The sequence below is a fragment of the Cupressus sempervirens genome, chromosome 10, assembly GCF_028749045.1.
Source record: "Cupressus sempervirens isolate cs-2001-9-10 chromosome 10, ASM2874904v1, whole genome shotgun sequence".
NCBI classification, from domain to species: domain Eukaryota; kingdom Viridiplantae; phylum Streptophyta; class Pinopsida; order Cupressales; family Cupressaceae; genus Cupressus; species Cupressus sempervirens.
This window is the reverse complement of record NC_143127.1, coordinates 589641413-589653551: the sequence shown is the minus strand read 5'-3', so window position 1 is coordinate 589653551 and position 12139 is coordinate 589641413.

Genomic DNA, 12139 nt, shown 5'->3' with positions numbered 1-12139 from the left:
GTTTGTTATTTGTTTAATGAATGGATTGGTTTCATCTAGAGTCAGCAGATTGAATGCATTTAAAAAGATGTCTTTAATATCATGTAGTGTTTGCTTTTCCCTGTGCTCCCTTCTAAGCATTTCTTGATGATTCTTCCTTGCTAGGGCTTGTTGGAGTATGCCCATTTGTTCTATAGTTATTGTATCATAATTATACTTTCGTAGAACAATTTCTTTATCAAGACTCACGTCTCCATATTGGATTACTTCCTCTTCCTTTGATGTACTCAAGCTCTACATTGAGATCTACAATGGAGTTGCATCTGTGCTTGGCTTTTGAAGAGTTTGGATGGAAGGAGTGCCAGATGTTGGTAAGGTTACCAAAGCTTGTATAGTTGTTTTCTCCTTTAGTTGTGGTGTCAACTCTATCTCTTCAAGCTTTCCCTGTTCTACCACAATGACATGACTTACACTTTGATCCTGTGTTGTAGGCACATATAAGTCTATCTAACATGTCCCTTGCCATTCTCCAGTGGTGGTTTGTGTTTCCACTATATCCCTTGCAATTGTATCAACCTTTTTAGATGTGGCTTCTAGTATGTTGTCTAAAGATTGTACATGAGTGACTTGAGGGGGCATTATAGCTGGTTCTTATGTATTCACCTTCTCCCTTTCAGTATTAGTCACTTTCATTTGTAGCTCATCCACACTAACCAATACAAGATTATTGCAAAGTTTTTCTTGTAGTGTGGACTGATCTAGTATCTTCTTGAGATCTTCTTTTGATAGGGGATTGATTTTCTGAGATGATAGATTAGAAACATCCATAACTATGATTGTTTCAGTGTTTTCGCTTATCACATGTTGAGGTCTAACACTCGGCAATTGTGTGTCTTGCACACTCTGTTCTTCTTGCTACTCTAGCTCACTTGTTTCCTTGTCATTTGTATGCATTTTAGTTCCTCCCTCAAAAGTATCATCATGATCATCTTTTACCTCTATGGGTTCTTCCTCACCTTCCTTTACCATAGTTAACCCATAAGTGAGTTTCCACATTTGTGTGGACTTCTTAACTACATCCTCAATGTTATTTTGCAAAATGTTAAAGGCTCTATATTTAGGTACAAACCTGACTACATATTTCTTCATAGCCTTAGCAATTTGACTCTTAGTTTAGGCATCACTTGTGCAAGAGATTTCTCTCTAATTTGTCTTTCCAAGTTCAAACAATAGTGCCATTTCTACTCAACTCTATCATACAAACTCTTGGGCATTGAGTTAGTAATCTCTAGTGGGGTAGTCTTGAATTTTTCCATCATGGCATAAATAGCCTCCTCCACTTGATTTTTCTCCATTTTACCAAGATTACCAAAATCTACATGAGAAAATCTTGATAGATCTACACTATTCTCAACATTTTCACAAAGGTTCTCAAGATCTAGTAAATGATTATGAATCGTCACTTCAAATTGGTTGTTGTCATTTGAATCTATTTTCTCTTCATCAGAATCTACTTGTGCCACATATTTTCTTCTTGGTCTTTTCTGCACTTGACGTCCTTGTTCTACTGGTTTGGTCTTTCCTTAGCCTTTTGTATTGTTGTATGTGTAGTAGCTCTTATAGTAGGTGCAGCAGGCTTGGCTTGGCTTTGTTTAATAGTTTTCTTAGCCCTTGCCATAGGTTGGGCCATAACCTTCCTCTTCTTTTTTTTAGTGGGTGTAGGTGTTTCGTCAACTTCTTCTTCATCGACACCTTTAGTAACTTTAGTTTCCTCTTCCTGGTATTCTCCCATACCTTGTGTAAGTGCAAGTGGAGCTTGGGTTTTAGAATCTTCTTCCTCTTCATCATCATCATCTTCTTCTTCTTCCTACTTGACACCCTCTCCAAATTTTACTTTTAGCTTCACCAATTTATCTTTCTTCTTAATTACAGAAGTAGTTTTTAGTTCCATTGAGATTTTGGACTTTTCTATCTCATAGTTTTCAAAAGCCTTTGCATTTTTTGTCAAGTGCAACCTCTTCTACCAATAAAGTTGTTATAGCTATAGAAGCTTCATCCACATTAATTTCATATCCTAAGGGTCTCAACCATCTCACCCTTGGTGTAGTAGCTTGGACATATGTATAATTAGCATATACTAGAAAATAGACATCATCATAATGCTTTTCTACTAGAGATACTAGTATTCTCATTCTCTTCTTCATTGATTGTTTGAAGTCTTCAAAATAGCTTATCATCACTGATTCAAAATTCTCTCCTAATTTCTCAATGTATTCACCAATGTGTACTACCACTGATCTATTTTTTTTTCCATGCTACTATTCCAAAAGTAAGAAAAGTGTTTTGCACATAAAAGAATATGCATATCAATATAGAACCAAATTTACATTGTGCACTTTTTGTTTTTTTGATTGCTCCAAGGTTCTCAACTAATTGTTGTAGTTGTAGTTCTGTTAGATCATATGTGTGATTTTTCTTTACAATTTTATATCCCACACCTACAACTATATAGGCTACACTGTTTAATCTATTAGATTGGTAAAACTTGTGTGAAATAACCTTGAATTTTTTTTTCTATTAATGGATTAGTAATTGTATCAATAGTCATGCCTCTCTTATTCCACAGGGCTTCAATATTCTTCTCAATGACTTCTTTTGAATCACTTCTCAATGTCTTAGGCTGATCTAGGGTTGTATAACTAGCAACCCTATGAATTATCCTTTTGGGTATTCTAATAGGTCCATTATCTAGCCATAATGAACTATCATGTATTTTTCTCAGGACCATCTTGATCCATTATGTTTTAAAGACATTTGGAAAATCTAGGGCTTGTGTTAACCCTTTCTTCTCAAAAATTTTGAATTCTTCTTTCAAAACATCATTGTCATATAATCTATTGTATGCTTCTCTGATCTCCATATCACCAATGCTACCAATTTTGTAGTTATAACATTTTATAATATCTTGTATCATTAGAACATTCAGTGGTATCATGGATAATGCACCAGAGGGGTCTTGCTTGTAAGAAATATAAGGAATAGCCTTGAAAATGGGTTTCTTAACTTCATTACTAACCAACTAAACATTTAAAACCTCCTTACCCTCTACATTCTTTGAACTAGATGTCATTTCATGAAACTAGGGCTTATGAAAATACAAACTACATTGAGTGCTTACACAACTATAAGTGCATAAACTAATTTCAAGCTTACTCAACATCCATTAACATTTCATTTGCTTGAGACCCACTATGAGCTCAACATCAACTAGCCAGTCTATTAGCTTGGCATCTTCTAGTACTTTACTTGACACACATAGGAAGTGTTTCATACTTAACAAAGACATGAAAAACTTAAAGAATTTTCTTGAATTCCTAACAACATCTTGCATCTTTGTTCATGCTTATATGATCCTTTCAATAATAAATTCCTTTGAAACTGATGTATGCTATAACCTTTAAATATTAGTCCCACATACCTCTTGATTGCTTAGTTTGATGAGGTGTGATCACCTAACCCATTAGGTGAAGTGATCTCTTCTCCATTTGATGTGCTACAACCATCCTTTTTCTTCCATGTCTTGTTCATCTCATCTATGATGTGTTCAACATCTACTTTTCCTTTTCCTTTGCATTTATCAAACTCACAACTTGGTGCCTTTGTCCTTGTTGGACAATATTGACTGGTGTGACTAGTCTTCAAGCAGCTAAAATATGTGGTTTAACTTAACCACCTTTTTTAGTCACATTTGAAGTGTGTCCTAATACAAATTTCAAGAACATGTCCATATTCTTCACAATAATGATAGCTATATCTTGTATTATAATTCCAGTTATAAGAGTTGCCATTCTTTGTTACCTTTGTTTTCTTGTTTGATGACCACATGGGTTTGGATTTGCATACAAAAGCTCTATGTCCATACTTCTGATAGCTATAGCTATCTCCTTCAAATCTTTGTGTCTGCATGGTCTTGATTCTACATTCATGTGCCTAATGACCTTGTTTGTTGCACTTTTAGCACTGAACTATGTTCTTATATTTGACATTCTGATTTACAATCTTGCTCCTGCACATATTAGTAGTATGTCCTCTCTTACCACAATTATGGGAAGTAAGTTTAGAATTCTTAACTTTGTTGTTCCTTTCTTTGGCATTTTTGGATGATTCTCCCTTTTTAGTACTTGTGTATCCCAGTCCAGATGTATCATTATTGGATCTAGGAGATCTCAATAATTTATCAAAGTATTTGATGGCTTCATTTGGTTTGTTGAAAGTTTTAGCATATTCCATTTCCCTTTTTAGATCATTTTGCAATTCCAATGTTGTTATCTCCATGTCCTTCACCTTCAATTCATAGTTGGCATTCATCATTTGACTCAAAGTATCCAATTGCATGTTGGAAATCTTGGTTAGCTCTGTTGACTTCTCTTCTAGTCTGTTGCTTAAATTTCTTTTGCCTTCTTCAATCATGACTTTGTTTTCCATAACTTTCCTCTTCTGTTTCATCACCTCACATAGCAGTATAGCTTGTGATTCTTTCTCTAACTTGAAATTTTTTGATTTCCTCAGCTTGGGCTCTATTCTTTTCTATTAGATCTGCAATTGTTGCATCAAATTCATTGGAGTCTTTGTTTGCAAATAGCTTAGTAGTGTCTATCTCTTTGTATTGTGTTTCATTCTTTGCAATAGAAATTTCTTTCCTTCTCTTCAAATACTTCTTTAGTTCTTCTCTTGATCCATCAAGTTGATGTAGAATAAGTTGTATTTCAATTCCCTAATTTTCAATAATATTTCTCAACTTGTAGACTTCCATTTCAATATCTTTCCTCAAAGTTGCAAAGCTTCTCTTTTAGAGAACTAGGCTCTGATACCAATTGTTGGAATTACAATAGGAAAGGTAAACTTCTAGGGGAGGGGTGAATCAATAGTTTATATTAGGACCCATAAATTTTTTAGCACACATCCATCTCATACATTTACAAAGTAAACTAAAATACCATGTAAAGCATGTATATCTAAAACATGTAAACAAGTAAACATTCACACATTTAACACCAAATATGATTACCTAGAAACCCTCCAATGAGAAGGTAAAACTAAGGTGGGGATGACACCCACAAATCTTCACTACTACAGTAATAAAGTGTATCCAATGAAGGTTACAATGTTTTGACCATGAAACATGATCTACCCTGTGAAAGGTCTACCCTGTTAAAGGCTTACAAAGATTGTTAGGTCTTACCCTATTAGAGGATTTCAATACCCTGTTAGAAGTGTACCTAGTTAAAGGACTTTAACTTACAATTAATTAGGCACCATGTTAAAGGAATTCAATATAGCCTATTAGGACTACTCTACTAAGAGATTTTGACAAAAATCACCTATTAGAATGTCTCAACTTTGATCCTATGGTCAACACTTGATTGCTTGATAACAAATCACCTCTAAACTGATATATTCTTGATCCTCCTTGATCAAATGTCTCTTTATTGTATTTTTTTCCTTTTCTCTATTATTCTCTAACTGATTCTACAATGTAATCGAACTTCATAACTCCTTAGCCACCATGAATGCTCTATTTTCACATGCAAACTACTATCTTCACAACATCACACCACATAGATAGTTTAGGTTTTGTCCTCCTTAAAAAGACTTTGGTGACTTAGGGTTAGGTATGAATCCATGGTTGTGATTCATCCATTTTTCTTTTTTTTATTGGCTGCATGTAATTGCATAGGGAATCCAACTTGAGATTTATCCTTGTCTCCAAAATAACATAATTCAATCTTTAAGTTGGATAAAAAATGGTTTACATAATTGTTTGTGCCATTACAAACAAGTATGTCAAAACTGTGTCACTCAGCATCTAAAGTCTTTGATGCTCGACATATACTATTTTTTATACTGTGACTTGGCATCTATATCGCTCGGCATCCATTGTTTACTCAACTCCTGTGTTACTCGATATATATTGTCTGCTCAGTACATGAGTCACTCGACACTCACTATTGACTTGGCATGCTCTGTAATATATATGTTGTGCTCGACATGTACTACTTGTTCAACATGGACTAAGTAAATAACTTAAGTGTGTTGACACTCACTTGTCAAAACCAATCTAAGATCAAAATATAATTTCTTATAAGATCTTTCAAGGTCTAAGAATTATGATGATATGATTTTACTTTTAATAGAGAAGTATATTAAAGTTGTTTATTATTTGAGAATGTCGCTAATTACGTTTGATATTTAAAAGAAGTTAAAAATGGGGGTTGACCTAAAATAAAAAGTTATAAAATAGTAGAAAGTTACTTACATCTAATTTTCATCCTACCTAGTGATGCTTGGAGTTTTTTTGTTGATGCTCAATAGTTGGGTTTTCAAAGGGAGTTTTGTAGATTGTATTAGCTGAATAGGTGCATTTAATGCATGTGGAGTGTGATCGTAATGTGGAGAACTTTTTTGGATGTGTGGACCTATTTGGGTCTTAGATCTTTATCCTAGATGCATTTAATATTTGTTGTAAGCCGACTTAAGATATTTTATATTTAATATTTTTTGAGATTGTTCTATTTATAACAAGCCAATTTGTGGTGTTGCAATTATTTAAGGAGGGGTTGGGTAGGAAGTCATTATTCAGTAAATCATGGAGTAGAAAATATTTGAGTCAAGAATCTAGGGTTGTAAATTTATGAGTAGGCTAGTGGTTGCAGCTTGCAAACAAGGAGATTGTTTGGTGGCTTATGAGCATGAGTTGAGATATCTCTTGGAGTTTCTATCAGATTGTTGTTGTGTTATAGAATTGAACTAGCTAGGGTTTGGATGGATATTGAAGGATTGCGCTAAACTATTACTTGCTTTGTATTTGGTCATAACTAGGAAGACCTTAGAGTCTGACTCATTGCATGTAATCAATTTTTTTTACGAATCAAGAGTTGAGTTTAGTACCAAATCTAACATCTTGTGTTCTATTTCAAATGTATGGTTAATTGATGGGAACTTGATCACATCCATTGGGGGTTCATCTGGTTCTATGCTACATCATTGATAAATAGAATGAAACATTAAAAAAACATTCACATCAGTATGACATTGAGATTTAACATAGAAACCTAATTTGGGGAAAACCACCAAGTACCATGCTACCACTTTTTCACTCTTTTGAAGTGAGCTCATTTAAGAGACAAACCTCTAAAAGGTTACACAATATAGTGTTAGGTGTGACCCTATTAAAGGATTTAATCACCTTGTTAGGAGTGGCCTTGTTAGAGGTCTTCAAAACATTTCTTTAGATTGTCACCTTGATTAAAAGATTTAAAATATGACAATTTTTTCTAAGAAAAATAGGTGTTACAAGGATCCTAAAACCCAAGAGTTAAAACATATCATAAGGCTAATAATAAGCAATTTAAGCCCAGCTAGAAAAAGAAGGCCAACTAAAGGGTTAGTTCAAAAGACAGACAAAAAACCAAGGTTGATAATAAGTAGTTAATCCTAGCCAAGAAATGAAGGCCAACCAAAATGCCAATACAATAGATTGAGAAACCAACAAGCCAAAAAACTAGAGCAAACTATTAGTTCAAAAGATAGGAAAAGAAAAACCAAAGTTATTCCTTTGTCTTTCTCTCAAGCTCTTGCATCATTTCAGCTACTTCATAGGGTTTTTTAATCTCCTCAGCCATCTGTTCCTACTTCTTTTAACCATCCTGCTCCATGCTACTAAAGGTAATGTTTGTTGTCATATCCTCTTCCATTTTGGCTCTTTCTCTATCCTTTTCCTCATTCTCATCCTGAAGAGCTCTGGCTTTTAGCGTACCAGTAAGGGATGAGATATTATCATTGATAGAAGTCAGAATGGATATCATCTGGTTAGTCAAATTATGATTGTGGTTCTCCAACTTCTAGATTCTCTTCTTAGCCAAACTAAGTTGATCCCCGTGTTCATTCAAATTACCACAATCTGGCATCTTCCTTTTGTTTTCCAACTGGCCTATTTTTTCTCTGAACTCCTCCAACTCATGGTAAAGCCATTTGATTGACCTAAAATTGTCAATCATGCTATTGTAGCATTATTAAGAAAATTCATACCAGTCTCCCTTGCATTATCCATTATGGCCACCATTGTTGGATTGATGAGATCTTCCAACTGAAGCTGACCATATTTTTCTTCTAAAATTTGAGGGTTCATAGCCTCTCTTACTATACCCATTTTGGAAGTTCTAACATTAAAGTTTCTCCAGGCCATGCACCTATCCTTTATTACCACCTCTCCTCCCTCACCATCTTTCTTCTCCTTGTCCTATTCCTGAGGATGAATAGGGGAAAGAGGAATGGCAGAGAGCTTTGGCCTAGAATCTAGAGTCCCCTCTAATTCCTTCTCTTTAGACCTCCTTTGTCTTTTATCCACCAGCTCCACTATCTTAGTTTCTGCCTCCTCTTCAACCTCTTCATTAGTTTTCATATCTTCACCTTCCTCATTGTACTCTACATCTACTTGGCCTGAAGATTTACCAGTGTCCTCTAGGCTCTTCCTACTTAGGGTTTTGATTGATGAGGGTGATTTCTTTTCTAACTCCTTGGCCTTCTTTCCAGGCGTAATGTTCTCTTCACCCTCTAAACTAATACTTTGGACATCCTTTGATTTACAACATGATTTTTAGGTCAACCTTGATTACAGGATTTTTACTACTAAAATGGTTAGAAAGTAATATCTAGGTTGATCTGATAAATTACAACTCACTTTCATGTTTATATATCCATTCAACTCATTCCTAGTTCATTGTTTGGACTTCGTTACATTCTCCATCTTAGATATTCATGGCAACACCTCAAGCAATCTCTCTTTCATCAACTTCTTTATTTTCCTCTACAACTCTTGTTCTTCCACTTATCCTTCACTAATTTTCCAGCTAACAACAACTATAAAATATCTCATATGTCTCCTTAAACAAATAGGTTTAATATTTTGTTTCTTAAACATAGCCATAGATCTTAGGGTTTGACAAGATTCATTGATTTTTCCATCATTTTGTCCTCCTTCTTTACTTGAAACTTCTAGAAACTTCTCATTGAATCTTCACCTTAGATCACTTAAAAAACTCAATTCATGCTTTAAATATTTCATCTCATCAATCCTCATCTTAAATAACACATTTTTCCTATTTCATTAATTCAATTATGTTGGCCTCAAATCTTGATTCTTTCTCAAACTATTAATTTTTTGACACTCAATCATCACTAGGTATCTTGGTCATTATTGATCTATCTCAGTTGACTTACAATGGCTTGCTTGGAAATCATTATGCTTGATCATTACTTAAGTTTTCCTTCATCTTGTTCGATCATTACCATCACTTGACTAATAATATTTTGCTTGAATAATAGATGAAAAACATCTAAGTTCCAAGAATAACAAATCAAATTTTGTTGTTGTTGTTGCTCTCTTCTTTTCAAATCCTCTCAATCAATCAAATTTGAAACTCATACGAACACTATTTTGTCTATGCTTCCTCATTCTTAGGATTGGCATCATTTGTTTACACTCTATCTCACAGGAATAATTCTCCATTCTTATCTATTTCACATGGATGGAAACCAATTATTTACAATTTCTCCCCCAATTATTCAAGCATCAAAAAATCTCCTTCATACATAAATTTCCCACCTATTATTACAAGATGTCTTTCATGTACACAAAATCTCCCCTATCTACAACACTTCTCCCTCATACATAGGATATTTTTTTCATGCAATATCTCCCCCATTGTCATCAATGACAAAGGATTCCTTATGTCAATCATTTGCTCCAAGTTTTCAACCAGCTCAATTGTCCAAATTCATTATTATATACCAACTACCAAGAGGCCTTGATGACTCTAACTCATCACAGATACTCCTCTATATAGGAAACACCAACATTTAGCCCAAATAAATAATAGTTCTATGTACCACTTGACTAATGCACCTGTTGCATCATCTACTCATAAGTAGGTAGGGGAATAACCCCAAGCATACCTCACAAATACTTAAATGTTTTCTTAGACAAAGGCTTCATAAAGATATTTTCAATATTCTCTTTAGTACTCACATATTCTAATATGATTTATTTCTCTACAACTTTCTCTCTCAAGACATGATACTTAATGGATATATGCTTAGTCTTAGAATGCAACACAAGATTACTAGACATGCATACTATACTTGTGTTCTCACAATGTATGATAACATGTTCTACAAATTGTATCCCAATTTCTTTTAGTATCTACTTCATCCATATAATTTGATTACAATTATTTGTTTTTACTACATGTACTCTTCTTTTATTATACTCTATGAGATACAATCTTGTTTCTTGCTTAGCCAAGAAACCAATCTTCTTTCAAGGAAAAATGATCCATGTAATGCCCTGCCAAGGGATCCAAAGAATTTTACTAAGTTTGCCAAACAATTTTTTTTTAAAAACATGAAAGATAAAACCATTCATAACATTTGCGAAAGCAATAGCAACAATTCAAATGAAAGTAAACATAACATAACAGATTACATTCCTTAAAGATCCCTTAACATTGTATCACATCTAATCATAACCATTCATCTAACATCACATCCTTAGCAATGAAACATCCAACATTCTTAAACCATATAAAAGTGTCCTTTTGTAATTATATTTTAGTTTAGCTCAATCATCCACTGTACATGACACATGGTATGAAAAATCTTAAAAGAATATTCATCCATGTAAATAAAGTATATCATCATCATCTAATATTAATCCATGATGCAATAACATAAATGAAACCACATATCATACATGATACATCATCAAAAAAGATATAAACATCCATCACAAAAGATAACCATATATCACAAACATAAATAACTAAGTGCACGGTTCCTCCCAACCGTAAATAGCATCATTAGACCATTGTGGATCCTAACCATCCTTCCATGCGTAACATTCCAAAGCACCGAAGAGATCATCGGTATTATCATAGTAGGAATGTCACTCCTAAAACATCCTACTAACATGCAAAGTAAAGCATAAAGTAACATCATTCAACATATGCAAAACACCAATATAAGAAACATACCAATAAATACATCCATCACAAGGTATATCATCTATCATAATGATCCAAGAACAGAATGAAGATAAATACCAACCAAGAAAGCATCAACCACGGTGTCTCAGACGGATCTCAAATGATAAGAGTGGAAAATAAACTACCACCCGACCACGTGGAACCTAAGTGGTCCACTCCCACCGTGCTGAGGAGATAATCACAAGTCCCAAATAGGCTATCAATCCACAAAGCATAAATACTCTTTAAAGCCAGGAATCCTAAAAGTATACTAAATCAAAGGTTCCAACCCACACAAAATCGACATCTAATTCCCAGAGGCACAACAATGACATGTAGGAAACCTACTCTGCAAGCGGGAAAGTGTCATCGCATTTATCACGTACAAGTTACCTTGGCAGTTAGCTAAACTCCACGGGTCCATACTGATCTCATGCAGCCACTAGTATCCTCTCATACTGATGAGGCATACTACAGAATGCACGGCCGCAACCATGCATTCTCACTACTCCCATCCTAGCTTGTACAAGTGCTCAGGGCACGGGCGAGAACCAAAACAATTATCTTTTTAGGTTCATTTAATCCCCATTTAGTGTGTAAATGTTATCACTTATTAACCAAACTTACAATGAGTTACCCTGGCAGCCACTTAAGGCCCCGGTCCCCATTGCAAGCCACTTCTCGACACTACAAGTAGATTACCTACCCTAAGCTCATGGAATCATAAATCACCACAGTCCTGTACAAGCGACTATAAAGAAAATCCAAAAGATAATCCATAAAAAGAATAATCAAATATCCATAATATAAGCATCAAATATCCATAATATGAATCATCAAATCTCCAAGATAAGAATCATCAAATCTCAATAAGCATCTGAAAAACATCCATAGAAAATCATGACCACAACAGTTCTCTATTGGCAACTGAAGGCATCACTGATAATCATAAATATCCATTGGTTCTCACTAACCAAAATATATCTCAAAATCATACTGATTGAAGACTCCAAAATGGTTGAGTCAAAACATGTCACAACATGACATCATCAAGAAATAAATCCACATTTCAATCCCAT